Raw genomic sequence first — 26,053 nt, forward strand, 5'->3', positions numbered from 1 at the left:
TAAGCAGGGGGAGCAGTAGCAGAGGCAGAGGGAGAAGCAGGCTTCCTCCTGAGCAGGGAGCCCGATGAGGGACTGGATCCCAGGACCCTGGAATCATGACCTGAACTGAAGGCAGACGCTTAACTGACTGAACCACCCAGACGTCCCGATATAAACTATCCTTGAACAACTGTCCTTATTCTCTCATATCTAGTTTCCCCAAATCCTTCCTCTTTAAGGTCCAGTTCTAGTTTGCCTCCTTTTTATAACCAGCTGTAACCACCCAGCCCCAAATAATCATTGTATCAGAAAGAGAGGACCTAGTTCAAGCCCTGGGCAAACTGCAGCATAAGGACAGGGTGTGTTTGTATAAAGACAAACCTTTATTCCCTTTACAAACATGCCAGCTTGCCAAAGACAAGTAAACGGCAAGTACTGGGTATGGTCTGGACCAGGAGGAGTGGCTCCCAGCGTTTATTCAGCCTCACCCAACATTCCCAGAACCCTCGCTGAGCCTCAACACCACGTATCTTTGCTCCTTCTTTGCTCCTCTCTGGACATTTTTCTCCAAAGGACAAGACACCTTTTTCTGCTAAGGGCTTTGATCTTACCTCTGTGTGTCAACAGAGGGCGGCAGAGAGCACCACTCTACAGCCTCCGTAAATATCAAAGTAGGACAGTCCCAACCCCCTAGTGCCTTTAGGGAGACAAATATGGGGGACTTTTTTTTTTTTTTAGCTATGACAAAGACTGTTGCTGTTATAGGCATGGAGAGTGCTAAACATTTTGCATTATGTAGGAAAGTACCATGCAAGCAAGAATATTCTCACCCCCAAATGTCAATTAACTTTCTTCTAGTATTGTTCTCCAACCTCAAGTGAAATATCCTCGTCTACCCCACTGATTTAGCACTTTCACCATTTTGTGTAGTGGTTCAGCTTACCAAAGCTCCTTGAGACAAAGAATTGGCTTTTTCATCTTTGCATTATTACTGTTTTAGTTCACTTTTAATTTTTAGTCACTGAATGATTGTAGACAGGTCTTTAATGGGGGAGGGACAAGGGGTAATGGACAGAATTAAAGTAGAGTCAGTAGGTTACAGAGTTTAGATAGAGCTAGATTAGATTAGATGAGCCAATATTCCTGAACTTTAATGTTCTCACATATGAAACAGGACTACTATCTACCCTATTTTAAAGTACTTTGTAAATTGTAAAGCAAAGTACAGGACTGTTTATAAAGAATGTCTATGAACAGATTTGTTCCCAATCATTATTTCTGGAATTTAGATATCTTATACATTAAAAGAAGATACTTAGGAAGATATTTTAGCACAAAAGGCATGGCCAGCTCTGTGCCATGAGTTCACTCTTGGAGCCCTAGCTTCAGGTGGCTTTGGCTCCCTCTGAAGCACTTGGACTGAGATTGGTGGAGAGACCGTGTTCTCAAATGCAGAAGATGCAGGAGCAGACTAAAAACAAAATGGCAGATGTTCACTATTCCTATGTTTTGCTCTTCAGTTCTCTTGCTTGCAGTATGAAGCTAAAGTTCAACAGAAGAACAGAAGTTAGATGGTTTACCTGGCCTCTCAGAAGTAGTACAAATTCTCTGTGGATGAGTAAAGTAATATATAAATTTTCCTTTTACTCTTTTCAATATGGAAAGAGCCTTTATAAACTCAAGATATTATTTCTAGCCCCACTAAGTTTAGGTTTATGGTACCTTGCCAGAATTTGTATATTATGGAATGGTGTATTTCAGGGATGCTAAATATTTTATTAATTGAGAAATCCATTTGCTTTTGATTTATTTCAGTGTATCTTCATTATTGATCAGAGAAGAATTCTTTTTTTTTAAAGATTTTATTTATTTATTAGAGAGCGAGAGAGAGAGAAACAGCATGAGAGGGGAGAGGGTCAGAGGGAGAAGCAGGCTCCCTGCTGAGCCAGGAGCCCGATGTGGGACTCAATCCCAGGACTCCAGGATCATGACCTGAGCCGAAGGCAGTCGCTTAACCAACTGAGCCACCCAGGCACCCGATCAGAGAAGAATTCTTACATCCTTCGTTTGTAGTCCTCTTTTTGACAGGGATAATACATTAAAACTTCTTTAAGCTGTTGAAATTTAGTCTAAATAGCACATAAAATCTCTAAGCAATTGCTTTTCTCCAGCTGACTAGATGTTTTATTATACTTTGATAAAAAAATATTAAAGACTTCAATTCCATTTAACTCAAAATATTTTTCAAAGTTTGCCATAATTATGGGTTTTCTTTTATCATAAAGATGATTGTAGAATTTATGGACATGAGACTTTCATCTTTTTAAAAGTTGATATGTGTTCAGTGTACATTTTTTAGTCTGTTTCAAAAAGGATTTGAAGTCCTTACCATGAAGTATATATACAATAAGGTTAATAAAAGGGAAATCAAACCCAAAGCAGGGAAGAGAAAGCAAATATGCTAACCGCAAAAGCTAAAATAGATACAGATATATAAATTGACTGATAGACAGATTTGAGCATAAACTTGGCTTTGAGCTTCCCACCAGCAGGGATTAAAAAAATGGAAATTCAGTGGATTACATTGTTGTTATCAAAAATGTGGGTGCCTAATAATTTTTCAAGAACAGAAAACTTTTCCCTGGTATTAAGTTCTAAAATGAATTCTTCGTGTGAATTGCTTGCATATGAGACATCATGCACGATAATGGACAACACAGAAACGATATTGCTGTTCCTTATAATAATTCTTGATCAAAGAAAGGCCGTAACACGCGGGCTGTGACAATGATTCTGCTCAGGGGTACTAGGTTAATGATAATTAGGTAACAGCTTTCTGAGGATCCATCTATCTCCCTTGATACAAGGATAAATCTTAGTGATACTTAACTGATTGAGCCACCCAGGCACCCACATTTTAGTGATACTTAAAAGAATTTTTTTTCCTTAGATGTTTCTTAAAAATCGCTTTCTCAACTAGGCATTTAATGGGAGCTAGACAGCAGCAGCAGTAACAATTAAAATTGAAGTAATAGTTTGCTGCAGCCTTTGAATATTGAATATTTACATTGCTATCCATGCTATCAAACCATATGCTTTGAAAACAGGGAAAGTTAGAGTTAACATTCTGATATGAAAGTAAAGAATTTCAGCCAGTGTTCCCACATAGTAGGTTGTTTTCCATATCAGTTCAAATGATTGTATGTAAACTACAGGTTTTCTTGGGAAATTTTAGCATTATTTTTTGTTTGGTTTTTTGGTGAACAGAGTTTTTGGTCACCTAGCTTAACCTCCTGAGGGTTCACCCCTCCTCAGCTACAGAACCTCAGAGAGTATTTTTCCCCAATCTCCCCAAGGAAAATGATTTGGATGAGCTTTTCGTTGGAAAATGTGTCCCTAGTACATATTTTTTAAGAATTTCCTACAAAGAGGGGCGCCTGGGTGGTTCAGTCATTAAGCATCTGCCTTCGACTCAGGTCATGATCCCAGGGTCCTGGGATCGAGCCCCGCATCAGGCTCCCTGCTCGGTGGGGAGCCTGCTTCTCCCTCTCCCACTCCCCCTGCTTTTGTTCCCTCTCTCGCTGTCAAATAAATAAAATCTTAAAAAAAAAAAAAAGTGCATGTTTAAAAAAAAAAATTTCCTACAAAGATCTGTTCAAGCTTATTATAAGCAAAATAAAGATGTTGTGTTTTTCTCTGTGGTTTTTAATCCCTGGATCTGCACAGTTGTTGAAATTTCCCTTGCTGAGAATAGAAAGGCCTATGGTTGTTACCACAATAAAACAAAAACAGCCACCAGTATCATTTGCTGAAGTCTCTTCTATATTACAGATTCTGTGCTAGTCTTCTCATGTATTAACTTTCACATAATAGGCATGGCCTATTATTATCCCCATTTTAATAATGAGAATATGGAAACTCCAGTTTACCTGAACTTACATAACTGATAAGTGGCAGAGTCAGGATTTGAACCCAGATCTCTTTACCAGCTTTTAACTACTACCCACTGGTGCCTGTGGCAGAAATGTGAATCTTCATGTATTAGCCTTGAGGTCATTATCCTCTTTCTTTTTCGTGATATTTCTGACAAAATTTGTCACTGGGTCATTATACTTTGAACTTCTCTTAGATTCTGGTTTAATGAGTCATTTTCCTTTAAAAAAACAATTTTTCTTAAAAAACAATCCTAGAATAACTCATATTTTTAGAGCAAAATAATTGTACCTTACCTTCTGTTCTTAGGTTGTCTTCTAATAATGAAATTTGAATATCTTCTTGAGAAATAAGACCAGAGTTATCTTCCAGTCATTACTGAGATTTGAAGAGGTTCATTGGACTCTTAAAAGTGCTTACTCACCTAGATACTGGCTTTGTAGTCCTCCACACTTAGCATGCCCACATGCTGAAATAAAGAATTACTTGTAATGATGGGACTTGGCTTGATATCTCTAGAGTTGCCGTGTCCCATATAGTAGCCACCAGCCAGCCACATGTGACTATGGATTTTAAAATTTAGATGTACTATATGGTGGCTAATTGAACATAATAAAAATAAAATAAAATAAAATTTAAATGAACTAAAATATAATTTAAAATTCAGATCCTCAATCACATTAGCCGCATGTTATTTTATTATTTTTTTAATTTTATTTTGTTATGTTTTGTTAGTCACCATACATTACATCATTAGTTTTTGATGTAGTGTTCCATGATTCATTGTTTGCGAATAACACCCAGTGCTCCATTCCATACATGCCCTCTTTCATACCCATCCCCCCACCCCTCTCCCCTCCAAAACCCTCAGTTTGTTTCTCAGAGTCCATAGTCTCATGGTTCATCTCCCCCTCTGATTTCCGCCCCCTTCATTTTTCCCGTCCTACTATCTTTTTTTTTTTAAACATATAATGTATTATTTGTTTCAGAGGTACAGGTCTGTGATTCATTAGTCTTACACAATTCACAGCGCTCACCATAGCACATACCCTCCCCAATGTCCATCACCCAGCCACCCCATCCCTCCCACCCCCCACCACTCCAGCAACCCTCAGTTTGTTTCCTGAGATTAAGAATTCCTCATATCAGTGAGATCATATGATACTTGTCTTTCTCTGATTGACTTATTTTGCCTAGCATAATATCCTCTAGTTCCATCCATGTCATTGCAAATGGCAAGATTTCGTGTTTTTTGATGGCTGCATAATATTCCATTTTATCCACATCTTCTTCATCTGTTGATGGACATCTTGCACATTAGCCACATTTTAAATGCTAAACAGTCACAGGTGGCTACTGTATTAGTGCAAATTATAGAACATTTCCATCACTGCAGGAAGTTCTTAGGCAGTGCCGCTCTAGAATGTACATTTCTCATAGTCCCCTCTCCCTATTTTCTTTCTGTTCCAAAAACAACAATGGCTTCCTCCAAGAATGACCTCTACCGTTTCTGTAATTTGGGGGAGATAACTTATCTTCCCAATGATTTCCCATGATATTCAACAGGAGAAATTGTTGTTGGCCCTGTTAATATTTCTGTGGTACAGGAAAGCACGCTAACCCAGATCAAGTTCATCTTACTAAAATGGCAAGTCCATAGAGCCAGCTCGTTTTTATTTGCCAGATTACATATTGAGCCAACCTCTTAGGTAGCTGTGTTTAAAACAGTTTACAGACTGTTTTTTTGAATTGCGCCAGAGATACCCTGATCCCTGGTAGACTTGTTGAGTAATGATGTTGCTGTCAAATCTTACAGCAAATCGTCGGCTTCTGTAACAGAGTTGGCCATCTTGTTGACATGTTCCACAAAAAGGTTGCCTCCTTCTACTAGTTAGTCTGTATTATTTTCCAAAATAATAATACAGACTAATAGATACTAATAATACAAAATACTACGGACTAAGTTTTGGGGGGAAAAACTGTTATTTTCTAATAAATCTGATTCTTTTAGTGTATCCTGGTTAGTTTTGATTGCTGTTAAAAGGGACAGAGATGGGTGCCTGGGTGGCTCAGTCGGTTAAGCGACTGCCTTCGGCTCAGGTCATGATCCTGGAGTCCTGGGATCGAGTCCCGCATCGGACTCCCCGCTCAGCAGGGAGTCTGCTTCTCCTTCTGACCCTCCCCCATCTCATGCTCTCTCTGTCTCATTCTTTCTCTCCCAAATAAATAAATAAAATCTTAAAAAAAAAGGGACAGAGATGTATGTTCTTAATTCCTTTCCGTTTATGGGTTCTAAAATAATCTTGGTACATGGACATATAAGCCAATGTGGTGCACTAAGGCTTACTAGGAATGTACCAGTCCTGCATTTGTCTTGAGCACTCCTATCTTATAGGGGTAAACTTCAGTCTATCTTTTCCAAAGTGATATTCCACAGTAAGCTCCTTTAGAGAAATTTGTTGAATATGTTATTTGCCAATGATATTCTATTGTTTAAGTATATAGAACAGTGTCTTGAACATCTTTGCTGTGTGTAAAGTAGTCCTGGAGAGTTTTGTTGCATTTTGTTTTTCCAAATGAGCTAAGCAGGGTGCAATAGTCCCTAGTGTCAGGCTTGAACCCTCCATAGCCACACAGAGACTGGCAGCCACTCTCCTCTCAGCTGTACAAATAGTTTGATTAAGAGATAGAGTAAGATCTCTATTCAGAATGTTCTTGGTCACTGGACACCTCATAATGGAGGCCTTATATTAACCACTGTTGTTCTAGCTTCAGGGATTTCCCAAGTTCAAGAAAGTTGTGATCAGTTTTAGTAAAGTATTGGTAATCATGAAGTGAAATGATGGGGTATAGGGGCAGTGAATTATATTAATCTCCACTTCTGTATAACTTCTAACATTTTTAAAATAAAGAGTAAAGAAACGTCATGATTTCTTTATTTTGCTATCATGTTTTATGAGTTCCTTATATATTTTGGAAATTAACCTTTTATCAGATACGTGTTTTACAAATGTTTTCTCCTGTAGGTTGTCTTTTCATTTTGTTGTTTAAAGCTTTTTAGTTTGATGTAGTCCCACTTGTCTATTTTTGCTTTTGTTGCCTGTGCTTTTGGTGTCATTTCTAGAAATTATTGCCAAAACCAATGTGAAGAATGGGCAAAGGACTTGAATAGACGTTTCTTCAAAGAAGACATACATATGAACAATAGGCATATGAAAGGGTGCCCAACATCATTAATTGTCAGAGAAATGCAAAGCAAAACCTCAGTGAGATATCATCTCACATCTCTTAGGATGGCTACTATTTAGAAAAGAATAACATATGTTGGCAAGGTTTGGAGAAATTAGAACCCTGGTACAGCGTTCGTGGGAATGTAAAATGGTGCAGCAACTATGGAAAACAGTATGGAGATTCCTCTTAAAATTAAAAATAGAACTACCATATGATTCAGCAACTGCACTTCTGGATATATGCCCAGAAGAACTGAAATCAGGATCGCCAAGAGATACCTGCACTTCCATGTTCATTGCAGCACTGAATAGCCAACATATAGAAACAACCCAAGTGCCCATTGGCAGATGAACAGATAAAGAAAATGTGGTGTATACATACAATGGAATATATTCAGCCTTAAAAAAAGGAAATTCTGTCATTTGTGACAACATGGATGAGCCTGAAGGACATTATGCCAAGTGAAACAAGCCAGTCACAAAAAGACAAATACTGTATGATTCTGCTTCTATGAGATATCTACAAGAGTCAAACTCGTAGAAGCAGAGAATACAATAGTGGTTGCCAGAGATTGGGGGGCGGGGAATAGGAGTTATGATCTGCTCCACAGTATTGTGCCTATAGTTAACAATGTGGTCTTATATTGTGCACTTCAAAATTTGCTAAGAGAGTAGATCTCACATGAAGTATTCCTACCATAAAAACAAACCAAAAAACCTGCAAAGGAACACAAGAAAACCCTCTGATATGTCTACTGTCTTGACTGTGGCGATGGTGTTGAGGGTGTTTGCATAACTCTAAGCTCATCCAATTGTACACATTACATATGTGCATTTCTTTGTATATCAATTATTTCTCAATAAAGCTGGTAAAATTATTTAAATTAGAAAAAAATTTTAAAGATTTTACTTATTTATTTGACAGAGAGACACACAGCCAGAGAGGGAACATGAGCAGGGGGAGTGGGAGAGGGAGAAGCAGGCTTCCCACTGAGCAGGGAGCCCCATGCGGGGCTCGATCCCAGGACTCTGGGATCATGACCTGAGCCAAAGGCAGATGCTTAACGACTGAGCCATCCAGGCGCCCCTAAATTAGAAAAAAAACTTTAAATGTCATGAGCTCTTGGGTAATTTAATATAGCTGTTTCTGCTGTGTATAGTAAGGCATCTTATTAAAACCAAAATTTGCTCTAAGAATCGTTAAGAGCTCTTTTGGAGCTGTGTCTTAATGAGGAAATATTTACCTACCTTATTTAAATGCAGCATTGCTCTTCCACACCCACTTTGACGCATCACAAAGGTGAGCAAGATGATATTGTTCCAAAAAGTAATTACATTTATGCAATATTGTCTTATATATTTATATTTCTTAATCACTAGGTTATTCCAATTAATATTTCCCTACTGTTTTGCTTTTACAAGCCTTGGTGAGCAGGGCATACATTTTTTACTGGTCGCTAGTTTTAGGAATTGTTTCCCTGACTTTGATTTGTTTTTATCACTTGGGAACAGGCACGTTGCTGGACAGCAAGAAAAGAGTTAAAATAGCTCTAATGAATAAAAGAATGTGATTCTTCTATATGCATTTTTGGTAGCCCCGATTCCACTGAAATTCTATTTTGATTCCCTCATTCAATAGCAATAACGTTTTCATGACTATCACAGCTACACACACACACACACACACACACACACACACACACACACACACACACACACACACACACACACACACACACACACACACACACACACACACTCCCTTCCCCCGCACCCCCCTTCCCGCACCCCCTCTAGCTGCCAGTCTGTCTTAAGGCAGTGGCAGACGCCTGATTGGCGGGCTCTGTTTATTCTGTGACCAGATTCCTCCTAAAAGAAGGCAGGCCATGAGTGCCTGAAGCCTATTGGTCCGGCCTGCTCTGGACCCTCCCTTTCTTTTTCATGGCACACACCACAGCGAAGTCTGTGCGGAATCCTAAACCGGCCCAATTTACATCCATTCATGAATCTGTGACGTCAGCAAGCCTTTGGGCTTCTTTGCGGTGGGCTGGAGGATTGTGTGGGTGGAATCCCCCTCCCCCTTATTTTTCTAATTCTGCAAGGCTTTTTAAATTAACCTTCCATCTTTTTAAAGCAAGAAAATGGAACGGCATGTGTAGGAATTCTTCATTGTTGTGAGTATCACACTCTTTTTTTCCTGTTTCATCAGCATTTATTTCACAAGGACAGATGGAGAAGGTATTTGAGATTTGAGTTGATTAGAAAGCTGATATTATTGAGGGAGACACGGTGAGAAAGACAGAGCGAAAGAGTAACCTGAAACCCCGTTAGAGCTCGGAGCCTCCAAAACTGACAGCTGGTTTTCCCTTTGCTCGTCTGCTTGCTTGCTAGACGTGGACATTTTTCATTTACGGTTCTGCACGTTACCTCTGGATGCTGGCTTGGCTTTCCTTAAAGGGAGATTCATTTCTCGGAGAAGAGGATGTGGGTCGCGTGAGAGGCAAAGCCCCAAACTGGTACCAGAAAGGTGCTGGGGGGAAGCCGGGCCAGCTAGACGGAGCAGGTTCTAGCCTGCTGAGCTCTGGTCTTCCTTTCTGCTGCCCTTTCTGTTGTGTGTCACCCTTCACCTCCCCTTTGTTCCATAATTGTGTACCAGTCAAGGTCTTGAGCTTGTAATCTGGGGAAGATGAATACTTGTCCGACCATTTTTCCCCCCAAAAGCTCTTATTATGGGAGTCACAGAGGTGTATTTATACATCTTTGCAGCTCTTTCTGTCACTTTGTGCGTTTTATTTATATTTTCGAAAACTTGAAAGCCTGCACCAGAGGCAAAAGGGGAATGATCCTTAAATCCTGATCTGTAAAATATCCGCCAACGAAAATTAAGAAGTGGTTTCGTATGTAATATATTCCATAATTATATTGCATAGAAATGCATATGAGTGTTTTCTGAAGATGAACTCCCAGCTGAAAATAGTTTATCCCCCTGTACTTGGCAAACATGGAAAAGTTCTGATATGTTCCATGTATTAAGTTAAGGTTTGATACTTTGCTTGGTGTTTCAACAAAAAGTTAGTATTTGTGATCGTATTTATTTTCCAAGGTTCTGGATTATATTCTGGTGAAAGTTGGGATGATAAAGAAGAGGGATGGGACACTGTGACATAGTCTGCCCCAGGGCAGCTCCTCAACCTAGATAACCTAATAGCATTTTCCACCGCCCTCACTTGAGCAAATTATATTCTAGTCGGCAGCGTGTACCTGGTCCACGTCTCCAGTGAGAGGGAAAGCAAAATGTGTCTGTTAATTTCTTATCATCTAGCCTTGTCTTGTTTACCTTGTATAATCAATACTTAGTTTTGAGATTTTCCTATTATAATCTTTTCTCATGAAATAGGGCTTCTAAATTAGGACTCAGATAATCTATTTTGAAGATTATTAGTGAATCTTCCAACTGTAAACTCATTCAAAATTACCTGAGGATTTGAAGTTTTCTTTTGTTTCTCATCTTGGCATTGCCTTTATTCATTTTGTTTTTCTGAGTGCAACTGTACTCACTAGAGCTATAGAAGGGAAAACTTCTGCCTCATTCTAAATCAGATCTTTGTCCTCTACTCAGACAACTATGGTTTCATATTTTGCTATTTTTTTATATGCTGGGTTGAACAAATGACACTATTTCCCTGTATTTGTAAGCATCTAGACTTGCTTCATCATTTGCTTTTGTGTACTTTCAGACTTTGTTGAAAGTAGCAATTGCAAAGTTATTTCAAATTATTGAAGTCTAGATCATTACTAGATCAAAAGACTGAACTCTTAGGGTTTTTTTTTTAATGTGTTTGTATAATCAAACTCAAGAAATGTTCATCAGATTCTGTCTTTTCCATACGTTTTGGCAAGAGGGCTTTATTTCCATGAAAGAAATACAGTCTGCACTTTGCATTTATTAAAGTAAAACTATCCCTTTAAAGCACAGTGTGGATATAGAATCTCCCTCTCTCTCTACTCCTAGTGGCTGTATTCTAGATTATATTTATTTTCCTGTATAGTGTACTTGTAGGGGGAAAAAAACAATAACTCTTAATTGTTTAATATCAAACAATAAAATCCTGTGTATCAGTGACTCTCAATAGATGGCTTTCTGTTTCAAAATTGAAGCTACTCCAGAAGTAGGAATTAATTTATTTAGTAAACAAAGTCAGTCAAACCAGAGCCCTATCCTGGGGAACTGTCAAAAGCATGGTTCCTAAGGACCAGAGACCACATCCACTGGTAGAGGACAGAACAACAGTACTTTGGATGGCAGAACCGGTCAGTTTGGTTTGCACTGTCTACCTACCCTCTCTCTCTGGGCTACAGCTGAATTAATTGCTTGGGGAGCTCAAGTGAATCAAGATAGTCAAGATGACCGATGCTGCCAAGTGGCAGCCTGACTCTTGCAATTTTGATTAAAATAAAAAACATTCACCAAGAACACTCCTTTACTTAAAAAAGAAAGGGGGGGTCATTTAAGAGATATCACCCTCCTGCTCTGTGTCTCTTATTCCTTAAGAATATGGAAGGAGAGAAAGATTTAGAAGATGCCGTATTTCCTCCTAAGGAATCTAGAAGGTAAGATACCATACATAAAGGGCGCCTGGGTGGCTCAGTAGGTTAAGCGGCTGCCTTCGGCTCAGGTCATGATCCTGGGGAGTCCCAGGATCGAGTCCCGCATCAGGCTCCCTGCTCAGCAGGGAGTCTGCTTCTTCCTCTGACCCTCTTCCCTCTCATGCTCTCTGTCTCTCATTCTCTCTCTCTCAAATAAATAAATAAAATCTTTACAAAAAAGATACCGTACATATATAGTATTGTAGAGACTGGAATTACCTGGGGAACTTTCTGGCTCTCTGTTTGTTCAGTATGTTCTTAGAGTTGATCAACCATCACCGCAATCAATTTTAAAATATTTTTAGCATTGTAAAACAAAAACAAAAACAAAACTAATATACATTAGCAGTCACTCCTCATTTCCCCTCAGCCCCCCAGCCCTAGGCAACCACTAATCTTCTTTCTTTATACAGAGATTTGCCTATTCTGATCATTTCATATTAATAAAATCATATAACATACAGTCTTTCATGACTAGCTTCTTTCACTTAGAATAAGGTTTTTAGAGTTCTCCATGTTATAGCACATATCAGGGCTTCATTCCTTTTATAGCGGAATAATATTTCATTGTACAGATATACCATGTTTTACTGATCCATCCATCACTTGATGGACATGTGGGTTGTTTCTACTTTTTGGCTGTTATGAATAATGCTGCTATGAACATTTGCATACAAGTTTTTGTGTGAACATATGTTTTCATTTCTCTTGAGTATATACCTAGCAGTGGAATTGCTGGGTCCTATGATAACTATATGTTTCACATTTTCAGGAACTGCCAAACTGTTTTCCAAAGCAGCTGCACCATTTTACATTCCCACCAGCAGTATATGAGGCTTTCATTCTCTCCATATCCTTGGCAACACTTCTTACTATCTCTAATTTTGATAAGAGTGATCTTAGTGAATTTGAAGTGCTATCTCCTTGTGGTTTTGGTATACATTCCCCTAATGGTTAATGATGTTGAGCATCTTTTTATGCGCTTATTGGCCCTCTGTATTTCTTCTTTGGAGAAATGTCTATTCAGATCTTTTTCCCATTTAAAAAATTTATTTCTCTTTTTATTATTGAGCTTAAGAGTCTTTGATATGTTTTAGATACAAGTTCTTTATCAGATATATGGTTTGCAAATATTTTCTTTCATTCTGTGAGTTGTCTTTTTACTTTCTTGGTGATATTGTTTGCAGCACCACATGTTTAAATTTTGATGAAACTCAGTTTCTTCACTTTTGTTGTTGTTGCTTGTGCTCTTAGTGTCCTATCCAAGAAGACTTTGCCTAACCCAAGGTTATGAAGATTGATCCCTATTTTTTAAAGAGCTTTATAGTTTTAGCTCTTACATTCATGTCTATGATCCATTTTGAGTTAATTTTTGTGCATGGTATAAGGAAGTGTTCAACTGCATTCTTTTGAATGAGGATATCCAGTTCCAGCAATATTTGTTGAAAAGACTGTTCTCTCTCCCATTGAATTGTCTTGGCACCCTACCAGGGAACTTAAAAAAAATACTGATACCATGCTCCTGCCTCCAGAGAGTCATATTTAATCGGTCTGTGGTGGGGCCCAGACATCTGCATTTTTTTAAAAGCTCCCCAGATGAATTTTTTTAAAGATTTTATTTATTTATTTGACAGAGAGAGGCACGGTGAGAGAGGGAACACAAGCAGGGGGAGTGGGAGAGGGAGAAGCAGCAGGGAGCCCAATGTGGGACTTGATCCTAGGACCCTGGGATCATGACGGGAGCCGAAGGCAGAAGTTTAACGACTGAGCCACCCAGGCGCCTGTCCCCAGATGATTCTAATGTGCAGCCAGGGTAAAAACTATTTGCATGGATAGAGAGCTAGTTTTAGAAAAGAAGAGGGACACTACTTCTGAATCAAGAAAACAGAGTGAAGACATAGAATTCTATATGGAAAGGAGGGAAGAGAGGAAAATTAAGATTCGTAGCAGAGAGCATGGATTTTCTTGCTAAGTAGGAGTTAGTCATCTTCAAAGAGGTTAGTGAGATACATTAAAGGAAGAGAAGGAGCTGACACTTATCAAGCAACTTCTACATGCCTAGAAATTTGGGAGCTTTCACATACATTATTTCATTTAAAATATAATCCTCGTGGTATGAAGTAGGTACACTACCCCCATTGTACAGATGAAAAAACAGGCTCAGGAAGGTTGCTGACTCAGCCAAAGACACGAGGCAGTGCACATTATACCCAATTCTCAAATCCAGGTCTAATTCTTCACCCCATTCTCTTTCTTCTGTATGCCGTGGATTTTAAACATTGAGGCTTATCTTGACTTGTTATTGGTTCGGTCTAGCATGACTCTAAGGTCTTCTCTTGCAGTGCTCTGGACTGGACAATGGAGTAAGATAAGTTGGATGGTGGGGGTAAGATAGGGTGAAGTGTTGGTTCAGCAGGTGCGATGGAAGATAAGAGGGTGTGTGTAAATGAAGATTGTCATGTGACAGTTAATCATGGAGCCCATGCTAGCTACACTACACCTAGATATCGCCAGCAGGAAAAGTCCTAAGAGGACAGAGGAGCAGTATACTAGGGATGAGAGAATGATTGAAGGGGAGGAGTGAGGAGACTGTCATGGGGAAAAGGGTGTATCAAATAGAACTTGTAGGTGTCGAAGGGTTGACATTCTTTTAATCAACAAATATTGAGCATTCAGTATGTGTTCTAGGTACTGAGTACACAGCAGTGGGGGGGGGGACAAAACTTCTTGCCCTCTTGGGGGCTTATTTTATTGGGGAAGACAAACAATGAAGTAAATTAGTTTAGGCAGTGGCAAATGTTAAAGAGAAGTGTAAAGGTGGGGGATGAATAAAGGGTGCTGGGGGTGGGGTAAAGTCAAAAAGGAACTTTTCCAGGGTGCCTGGCTGGTTCAGTCAGTAGAGCATGCGGCTGTTGATCTTAGGGTCGTGAGTTCAAGCCCCGTGTTGGGTGTGGAGCCTACTTAAACAATAATTAAAATAAATTAAAATTGTAAAAAGGGACTTTTCATTGTATGCTGTATTTGCGGATATAGATTCAGAGAGATTCAGAGAGCTAAAGGAACTATCACACCCAGGGGTCGGTGGTTGACAAATCAGGCACAATGGGTATACAAAGAGAGCTGCTCTAAGACTAAAACTCAGAGTGAATATTTAGTATTCACTGTTTGTTCATCACTTTATAGCCTGTGTCTGGCACAGAGTAGACACTTTCTTTTTGGTCTACATTTGTTTATTGTAGAGAACCCCCCCCTTTTTTTTTTTTGATTAATGATTTTTCTGCTGGGTAGAGGCCAGAGCAGAGGTGGTATTTGGGAAACTTTTTCAAATTTTGCTTGCTGCCCTATTAGGATAAATCCTTCTAACTATGGGGGTGGATGTGTGTTTAGGGGGGGCTGGGGGAATGTCCTTTCATAATGTCACCACCGAGAATTGCTGCATGGTGAGTGATAGTCAATGAGGAGGATGTGTTCTGGTTCTCAGATGAATCAAGAAAAGAACAACCAGTGTAGGCTTAAATATCTTTTGCTTATTATGCTTTAGCAGAAGATTCACATGCACCACCTTGAACAGAGGATGAATCGAACCCTTGTAAAGTTTTTAGTAATGAGGTTCTTTTATGCAACCATATACCTACCTTCTTTCTTTATCTTAAAGGTTACTTATATTAAAATGGATAAAATCAATGTGCTTTCTGTTTGCCTGCTTTATAAGGCACAAAGATGAAATGGAAAAAGAATCGGACCAAGGCAGTAAGTACCTATGTAGCCGTATCAGATCATCCTTGGCAAGACAATTCTCTCAAATTTTTTAAAATTTGTCTTCAGCTTTCATTTCAAAATATGAGATGAAGACTTTTTTTAGTGATTACCATTACCAAATGTCCTTTCTAACTCTAACGTTGTAACATTCTTGGAATCTCATTATTACCAACATCAAACAGACAAGTAACAACTTCTAAGACAATCTGGTTAAAATCTACCTTTACTCCAGTTCTTTCATAGTACTTTTCTAGAAGTTTAGCCTCCATTGGGATACTGCTACAGCTGAGGAGGAGGGGAAAATGTCATGAGTGTTTCAGATGGAGATATCTGGGTGAGACACAGAAAGGTTAATTCACTTTGAGATCTGCCCACAGACTTCCTTATAAGCAGGAAATAGAATCCTGATGAGATCTGACCTTGCCACCTTTAGGCATGCCCATATAATGGTCACTTGTCTTGGTCGTTATTCTTTGTGGTCAAGAGAGAGTTTCCATTAGACTGGTGATTTGGTGGTCCGGGCTAATAGGGAATATGGCAACAGATAATCTAATAACCTTAGTTTGGTTGTGTGTTACAGCCTTTCCTTGATCTGACCTTTTTTAGTGCTCTTAAGAAGCAAAATTCAGGGTGCCCGGGTGGCTCAGTTGGTTAAGTGTCTGCCTTGGGCTCAGGTCATGATCCCAGGGTCCTAGGATGGAGTCTCACAAAGTGATCACACTGGCTCCTTCTGTCCATCTCTCACTACCTCCTATCATTCTTTAAATCAGGCTGAAGCATGATGAAGGGTGAAAGACTATATTAAATAAGAAAATGAGAACCACTAAATTCATAAGTAGTACAACCAGTCTTTGAAAAAAATAAGATTTTTGTGAAAAAAATAAGATTTTGGTATTTTGTATGAGATTTGCCAGCTTTTGAAAATTATTCTTCCCAGAATTCTCCAAATAACAAGTTGGTTGATGGATTGGTGTTTTGAGTTTGCAGATTTTGTCAAGGAAAAAGATAAATTGTAAAAATTACAAAACAGAAAACATCCTTTCCATTTTAGTGTTCATCTCATCAGTCTAGAATTTTTCTTGTATTCTTTTTCATTTGTATAATAGTCAAGCAGAGAGGTCTCATGTCTAGTCCTAACAACTATAATAATTTCAGATAGTGGGTTCCATTTAGTAACAATACTTGTGCGTGTAGCAGTGTGGTAAAACCATCTTGCAAAAAGCAATCATGTATTACAGAGAAGGTATAGTAAATGTGCAATTTTAGTTGTTTAAAAATTAGGGGAAAACAATGTAAGATTTCCCACTGTCAGATGCTATTGTCTTCAATCTGCTAATTTGTACTGAATTCCTGGGCTGGGGTAATAGTTGAGCAGTACTAGGAGGACATTTTAGTGAAACTCTAAATTTCAAAAAGGTCAGAGAAGTAGAAGAAAGGCTTAGGAAATAGTCAAAGACAAAGGACTGGAGAAAGGTGACAGAAGAAAGAAAGGGGGGGTGGCGGGGACACAGAGCCCAGGGAGCCTGCAGTTGGGCTGATGGTTCACCATGGGCAGGTGGCAGTGGGGAGAGCAGTTTCCATCTTAAAGAGAATGGATTTGGGAGCCAGACTGTAAAAAAAAAAAAAGAGAGAGAGAGAGAGACTCATTTAGAGTCCTAAAGAGGGCTGTCACAGTTGCTATTACTAAAGAGGGCTCAATTTGCAAAATAAGCCCACCGAGGCTTCTTATTACCCTGGAGGCACTGTGCCTGCATTTGTGGTAGCTGTCCTGTCTGCCTCTAATGGGACGCATTAGGCTATCCGCAGGCGCGGATAACCATGGATAATTGAGACTAGTGAGATCAAGCCCACCAAAATACAAAGCCATGGTTGCTTTTTCCAGGGAAGATAATCTTTTGATTAAAGTGAGATTAAGCATTTTACTAATTACTCACCAATTATTTACTCTCACATAACAAAGTCAAATACATATGCACACTAAGAAGAAACAGATGCAACATACCTTTGGATATTTTCAGTCACTACTCTCTAGGCCTAAAAGTACAGACTCATTTAAAACCTTTGCTAAGCATAGAAACTCCTGGGAAATACCCACCTGATATTGCAGCAGCTAGGGCTCAAGAGCCAATGTGACAAGAAACTGTACTCCTTTGCCAGGTTCTCCCCCGCCCCAACCCCCCCCCACACACACATCTTCTTCCTCCTGTTTCTGGCCATTTTTGAACAGAACCCCTTCCATCTGTTTGTCTAATCAAAAATAACTGAACATTTGCTTTATACAGCTTATGTTAATGATCAAAGCCAGGCTCTAATCTAACCTTTAAGTATTCTCAGAGACCTGGAGACCAGAGTAGATTTCTTTGAGAAAGAGAAACAATCACATAATCCGCTATGTTTTCTATTATGGCAGAAGCCCTGATTGGAGAAGAGATCGTAACACTTTGAAACAGTACTCACTCCCCATCACCGGTTCTCCTTTGATCACAAGGTTATCTACATTGATAAGGGCTTCCTTTAACTGAATCTTACACCTCTGATACTGGCTTTTGTTAGAGTCAAACTGCTTTTGCCACAGATGGTCTTATAAATGGCCTCCGTCTTTTTCCTGCTAACAATTAAAAAGGCTGTGGCATGGTTTTAAAAACCAAAGAACAACTAGCCACCCAGATTCTAAAAGCCTTCGACCAAGTCTGGAAAGGGAAAAGGAATGACCAAGAGAACCTCATTATTAATGCAGAGCAAAAAGGTCCCTAGGGTAGGGGAAAGGGAGTCACTCCAAGGGAGTACCTATCCAGGAGACTGACTATACTTCATTAAATCTTCGCCAAGCTTAAGAGCAATGTGAAACGGTAATTGTGATTTACCTGAGATGCATATGGCTTGTACCCAGAGATGTCTTTATGCCAGAGAATAATTATGCATGGGGATTGACCTGAAGGCTCAGGATGAGGAAACTGTAGTCTCAGGGCTTCCATCTTCTAAGACATATCTCTTCTGGCTTATTCCTGGGTGGTTGCAGCTAAGGATTTGCCAAAGCAAACTAAGCTTGTGGGCCTGGTTTGGGGACTTATCCTTTCATTACTGTATATTGTCACAGGAAACTAAAAAAGTAAAAAAAAAAAAAAAAAAAAAATTCTTTGACACTTTTTACCAAGCAGATTCTTCAGATTATCCTATTTTTGTATATAATTCATAAAATATGGTTTGTGGGCTCTCTCGGCCTTAGCGCCATCTTCTTGGAAATCTCTGCGCCATGAGAGCCAAGTGGAGGAAGAAGCGAATGCGCAGGCTGAAGCATAAAAGAAGAAAGATGAGGCAGAGGTCCAAGTAAACCGCTAGCTTGTGCACCCATGGAGCCACAGGAGCAGAAATAAGGAAAGCCAGAGGCCAGGGACGCTGGTACCAATTGTTGGACTGCATGCCTACTTTCTAGAGTTTGATTCAAGGGCTCTAGACCATCGCCATCTGATCGCAACGACCACCTTTGAAGAGACCTTCCTTGTTCATACCAAAACAGTCCCTTTTGGTCCTTTGCCCTGGACCTATGACTTTCGGGACTAATTCTGTTTTCATTTGTGGCTGGACGTAACACGTGTACAATAAATCATCTCTTCTGCTGTCTTAGCTGAAGAAAAAAAAATATGGTTTGTGAGAAACTACTCCAGGGCGCCTGGGTGGCTCGGATGGTTGAGCGTCTGCCTTCGGCTCAGGTGATGATCCTAGGGTCCTGGGATCGAGTCCCGCATCAGGCTCCCTGCTCCATGGGAGCCTGCTTCTCCCTCTGCTTCTCTCTCTCTCCCTCTGTCTCTCATGAATAAATAAATAAAATCTTTATAAAAAAACTACCCCATAAGATTTTTTTCAGATACTTTAATATTAGATTTTGTATAAAGTACCTAAATAACAAGAGAAAAAAAACGATTTTTTTTCTTTATTTCTCAGTTGACCCAACCATATTGGCCTCCCCCCACCAACCATGATTAGGTCTAACCATCCTGGCTAGCTAGCTCACCTCCACAAAACCTGGTGTGGATTTCTTTTCTTTTCTTTTCTTTTTTAAGATTTTATTTATTTATGAGAGAGAGAGATGGCAGAGGGAGAGGGAGAAGCAGACTTGCGGCTGAGCAGAGAGCCTGATGCAGGGCTCGATCCCAGGACCCTGAGATCATGACCTGAGCCAAAGGCAGATGCTCAACTGACTGAGCCTCCCAGGTGCCCCTGGTGTGCATTTCTTTTGATGAGCTATGTATCAATTATTTTCCCACCCTTCCCGCCCATTCCTGCAAAAAAGACGTATTACTGGTTTAAAAACTGCAAGTTTAAATCCTGCAAGAGACCTACTCATGAAGCAGCTTACACAGTGGTTCTCAAAGTGTGGTCCTAGAACCAGGACCATCAGTATCACCTGGGAACTTATTAGAAATGCAGATTCTCTGGCCACTCCCCAGATGTTCTGAATCAGATGCTGGGGATGGGGGGTGCCCAGGCGGCTGTGTCTAAACTGGCTGGGTGATGCCGTTGCGTACTCAAGTGTGAGAATCCTTGGTTTATAGTAGAACTTGTCAGACTTCTCGTGTGCATGGGAATCACCTTGGATTTTGTTAAAAACCAGATGCTGATTCACTTCGTTGTCAGCATTTCTAATGCTGGTGATGCTGATGTCACTAGTCCTTGGACCACATTTTGAAAGTAGTGAGGATCTGAAGAATCTCGACATGAGCCATTCCAAGAACTGCACTGAGTAAGCTTTGTCAAAAGTATAACTATCCCAGTAGTTCCTAAGGAAATACTCCTAAAAGAGGAGGAAGTTTTGGCCTAAAGATTTAATCATAGTATTATTTTAATAGGAAAAATAGCCTAACTGTTCAATAATAGGAAAATACAGTTGATACTATTTGCAGATTGTGTATTTGTTAATTCACCTCACTAAAATTTATTTTTTTTAATCAATACTTGGGGTGCCTTAACAGTCATTCACAGACAGACATGTGCAAAACAGAGAAAAATTTGAGTTGCCTGAAATACACACTCCCAGTTCAGATGGAGCAAGGTGACACTCTCTCCCTTCATGTTTCAACGTTCATACTGTAAACAAGTGCCTTCTCAAAGTCAATTTCATGGGGCACCCGGGTGGCTCAGTCGGCTAAGCACCAACTCTTGATTTTGGCTCAGGTCATGATCTCAGGGGCTTGGGATCAAGCCCTAGGCTCCCTGCTCAGCGGAGAGTCTGCTTCTCTCCTTCTCTCGCTGTCCCTCTATGCTCACTGTCTCTCTCTCAAATAAATAACCCTTTTTTTTTAAAGTCGATTTGGTGCTGTGTTTTGCATCTTTGTGCTTTTTGTTGGTGATTTTGCTGTTTAAAATAGCCCCAAGCATAGTGCCGAAGTGTTGCCCAGTATTCCTAGGTGCAAGAAGGCTGTGATATGCCTTACAGGGAAAATATGCTTCGTTGAGGCATGAGTTACTGTGCCATTGGCCATGAATTCAGCATTAATGAATCAACAATGTATATCAAGTAAGGTGTCTTTAAATAGAAACACACATAAAACAGGGTTATGTATTGATCAGCTGACAAAAATGTTGTGACCAGAAACCTACCCCCGTATTTCTCCTAGGAGCTGTGTGGTTCCAGGATCCACTAATCCACTGTTCGCAGTGACTTTATGGAACAAGACAAATAACCAGACTCAACTAGAGTTAATAGCCAATTAATAGAATATATGCTGCCATTTTAAAATGAGGGTGATGTAATCTGTGCAGATGAAAAATGTGCATGATGTTTTGGTAAGAGAAAAGAGACTGGAGTCAAAGTTTCAAGAGTAGCACAGAGTTACGTTTAAGATTTTTTCAAGTAAAAAATTGAAGGAAGTGTGCCAAAATGTTTTGAGTTAAGGTGATAGAATTTTTTTCTCTATTTCTCGAGCTTTTGTAATACCATTAATTTACTTTTATAATGTTGCACTCTAAAATGTGTGTCTTACTAGTTCTTTCAGAGTTATAAGATACTAAGAGGGACCACCTTCTCATCTCCTTTAGAGACAGAGGCAACATACTCTGGTTAAGGAATTGGCCTTCTTAAGAAAGACCTTACTAACAGTGTAAGAGAGTATGTTCTCTGTGTTAAATCACATCAAAATTGGTCCAAGTTACATGTGAATATCAAAGAGAAATCTAGAATTGCAAACCCCTAGCAAAGGAGAACCAAGTACTTGGGTAGGTACTACTGAAACCAAGCTTTGTCAATAATGTATCTTGCCTAAACGTAGTTTTTCTAACTTCTGTTTTCCACTCTTCCAACGTGATTAATGGCTTGGCTCCTGAAGTCAGAGAGGTGAGTCGTGGCAGTCCCATCTGTTAGCTGTCTATGCCCTCTAAGTTACCGAACACCTCTAAGTTTCCCCCCATGGTTACAATGAGGGTCGTTATAGAGCCTAGTGAGTGTTCGACAAAAGGCTGAGCGTGTGTGCTGTGGTCATGTCACGTGATTCTGGCCTTCTCTTTCCTTCCTCATGCTTTTTTCTTCTCCCATTCCCTTTTTCCTGCCATAGAGAAAGTAAAAACCGTCTTTCATCCCTCCTAGGAATGGCCATTTTATGGAACTGTTCACGATTTAAAAAGCAGATGAGTTGAATATTTCACTCTGACTCCATAAAATAAAAGCCTAAAACTGAAGTACACACATTCTATTTGAGTGTAACCTATGCTTTTTGTGTGGGGGAGGGGTGAGGTGGGTCACAGAAGGATTTGTAGAGGAAAATTCCTGTTATTATCCTGGGACCCTGTGGAGAACCCAGCTTTCAGCATATGTTCCTGAATGACAACTATGTGCTGGATGCTGTATCATGTACTGGGATATAGTGGTGAACAGCCCAGCTCTGCCACCTGCCCTCACAGAACTTGCAGTCTAGTAGGGGAGCAAGTCAAAGAGTCATTATAGTAGAGAAATATGTGTTGTGGGGGGAGGGGGTCAAGGGGTCAATGAGTACAGGCTGCTAGAGGAGGACATGAGTGGGGCATCTCACCCAGACTTGAGTGATCCAGGAACAGTCGAGAGATGGGTGGGAAGAGGGTGGTACAGAATGCATTGCATGCAAAGGGGACTACAAGTGCCCAGAAGAGAGAGGGCAGTGAATTCCGAGAACTGAAATGTGAATTGCAGGGCTGTATCAAACATGAGGCTAGAGAAGCATATCATGCCAAGAGGGTTGGACTGGATTCTAGGAGCAGGAGATTTTACAAAGTTAAGTAGTATGTTCAGAATTACATGCTGGAAAAAGCACTCTGGCTATGGAGAGAATGGAATAGGATGGAGAGACTAGAGACAAGGCTACAATTAGGGGATTGTTAAAATAATCTAGGCAACAGTGAAGATGAGCTGTGCTAGGAAGGGTTATTGTGATGGAAAGAAGTGCATAAATTTAAAGAGATATTCAGAATGTTAAAGGATACTTTTTTAAAGGGGGTAAAATAATGATTTATATACATATAAAATGAATGTGTGTCAAATATTATACTTAACTCATTAATTAATGAGGGAACCAGTAAGATGCTATAAGGAAAATTCCAAGAGCACGTATATATGTAGACAATAAGGAATGAGGGCGTGCCAAAATGAATGTGTAACTAGGGGCAAAACCAATCAGTATCCACAGAGCATTAATAATCCACTGCATTCCACCGGACATGATTCATTTACGTTCCTATGGACAAGAATCAGTTGCATTACTAGATGTTTGCTACAATTTTTGGCTGTGAATATCTCCAAGTCAAGGGAAGTCTCCTGTAAACTGGGAGTGGTGCCTTAGGCAAGGATACCCAGTATTATTTTTGCCCATTTCAAAGTCTTTGACAATTTTGCCTGACAAGAAAATATCTACAGGACTTTGGTGATTAGTTGGATGTGGTGATGGTAAGTGAAGAGGAAAAGAGAAAAGTCAACTGTGCCGTTACATTCATTCAAGGAAATTGAGGGAGCATGCAGCCAAGAAGTTGAAAATGGAACAGGAGGGGCAAATGGGAAAGTTTCAGAGGGAAGAGAGAGTGGGAGATTGGGTCAGGAAAGAGGATGCACAGAAAAGTACAGGGTTGAGACTCTCAACTGGAGTTGCTTACTTACACCTTGGGAAGTAACAAAGGAGAACAGGAATGTGATACAGGGTGGGGTTAGCTGGCTATAAGGTTTGAAGAATTATTCCCAGTGGTCCTCTGATCTGTAGCATCCATGTTAGAACTCTTCCTTTATCTTATGTCCCTCTGGGCACTTGCCCCTCCATACCTGCTTGCTTGGAGTAGAAGTCTAAAAGAATGGTGTTAAGAATGTAGAAAATGATTCTGACTTAACTAAATTGATTTAATGCAAATAAACTCTGAGGACAGAGAAAGTCTTATTATCTTTTTGTCCCTGTGATGTCTACCATAACATCCAGTAATGATATTTCATAAGTAGATAGAATGAAAGACTAACATATTGGATTACAGCCTGAAGAACTTGAGGGCTTACTTGACATCATGTAGCTGCTTTTATAAGGATTCTAGGATTCAAACCCAATTCTTCTGACTCTAAAGCTCACGTCACTAGGATGAGTGAGTTAAGTTACAACCTTGCGGAATTTTCAGCCTACCAATTTTTAGGAGAGATGAAAAGGTGCTTCTTTATTTTTTAATTTCTTATGGTTCCAGGAACCAAATATAACTGCAAATTTTAGATATGCTTTTTTAAAAAAGATTTTATTTATTTATTTGACAGAGAGAGACACAATGAGAGAGGGAACACAGGCAGGGGTAGTGGGAGAGGGAGAAGCAGGCTTCCCGTTGAGCAGGGAGCCCGATGCGGGGCTTGATCCCAGGACCCTGGGATCATGACCTGAGCCGAAGGCAGACACTTAACAACTGAACCACCCAGGCTCCCCTAGATATGCTTTTTTAGGGAGAGGTAACCTTCTAAAAGGACCCAGCTAGAAATCAATTAGACCTAACAAGCCATCCACTAACTGTGTGACCTTGGACAAGTTATTTGACCTCTCAGAGCCTCAGTTTTCTGTCTATAAAATGGTGATAATATTGACCTCCATGAAGATATAAAGATTAAATGAGATAAAGTATATAAAAAGTAGAAGCATAATAGGTGCCTTAACAGATGTTAGCATGTTTTTCTTCTAAGGCTTAAAGCTTTTAGATGCTTACTTTATACCAAAATCTGCCTCTATTTTAACATGGAATATATTTAGGACTTAAATCCTTTGCTTAATTCTTGTCCAACCTAAACTTAGTTTTTTTAAATATAATTTCTGTAGAAAAGTATTTGTTTCTTGATATGTTTACCACCTATTTCAAATCCTTTGCTCTTCTTTCTTCCCAGTATACTAACGTTTACCATTACATGTTTCTAGAATCACATTGCTATATAACAACTTAGATTGGTTAGTTATAGCATTTTGGTTCCCTTTATTTCTCAGATTCAACAGGCATTTCGAATTTAACATCTATTTCTTATTTTTTTTAAGATTTTTAATTACATGAGAGAGAGAGAGAGAGAGAGAGGGAGGGAGGGAGAGGGTGGGGAGAGGGGCAGAGGGAGAAGCAGGCTCCCTGCTCAGTGGGTAGGGCTCAATCCCAGGACCTGAGCATAACCTGAGCCAAAGGCAGACACTTAACCAACTGAGCCACCCACGCGCCCCTTAACATCTATTTCTAATTCAGCTTTGAAAATACCATTACAATTCAGGGTTGTTGTTGGTTTCCTTTTTAAAAATCATTTCCTCAAATTCCATAAGAGTATACTATGCCTCTGCCATTTCCTGAAATATGTAAATATACTGAAATCATAAACAGATAGCTATACCCTGCCAGACCTCTTGTGACAAAAGCATGTCAGGGAGTTGAAAGTGATATAATGAGGATTTGATCCATTTCCCACTATTGGGAAAGGGGAATGCTACTAAACCCTGGTAAGCCTCAGTTTTCCTCCGAGACGGGTCAAAAATACCTGCTCTGTTCACCTCCCATGTCTCCTATGGGGCTCAAAGGAAATTCAAATATATGGCATTACCTTGGAAACTGAACTCCATATATAAATGTAAGATAACGCAGTGATTATTGCTATTTTCTGCCATTCTTTTGATGCACGTCCCTAAGAACATAGGGTAATGGAGCACGCTGCAGGGAGTGTCTGTATACCCCCAGACAAATGAAAGGCAATTGTGATCCTTTTCTGTCCTACCTTAGTTTTTCTGACTAGCAGTCAGAAGGCTTTATGTGATGAAATCCTATATGCTCACTTTGGAGTGACTGAAGGCATTTAAAACTTTTCATTGCTGGGTGTTGTGTTTGCAGAGTTATTTACACCACCTAGCAACCTGGCCCAAGACAAACAGTCCCTATTAGCTACACAGTGACCTGCTACCTGTCATTGCTCGGCTAATGTGACAGCAAATATGTACGTACCTAGAAGATGGTGTTCTCCTCCCCCCCTTTACTATTAATCTTACTCTGTAATTGTTTTATAA

General features: G+C 39.8%; 1 protein-coding gene across 9 annotated transcripts in view; it reads left to right on the plus strand.

Annotated features, from left to right (window-relative positions):
• The window catches only part of MAP3K13 (mitogen-activated protein kinase kinase kinase 13), a 135,110-nt gene that overhangs the window by 35,041 nt on the left and 74,016 nt on the right, over positions 1-26,053 (plus strand). Inside the window, exon 1 of one of the 9 annotated variants that reach the window (XM_027584105.1) lies at positions 9,095-9,316. The exons of the other annotated variants lie outside the window; for them this stretch is intronic. The gene's annotated coding sequence lies outside the window, so the exon portion shown is untranslated. Of the gene's footprint in view, positions 1-9,094; positions 9,317-26,053 lie in introns of those variants that run through there. 9 annotated transcript variants of the gene reach the window in all.

The sequence above is a fragment of the Zalophus californianus genome, chromosome 1, assembly GCF_009762305.2.
Source record: "Zalophus californianus isolate mZalCal1 chromosome 1, mZalCal1.pri.v2, whole genome shotgun sequence".
Lineage (NCBI taxonomy): Eukaryota > Metazoa > Chordata > Mammalia > Carnivora > Otariidae > Zalophus > Zalophus californianus.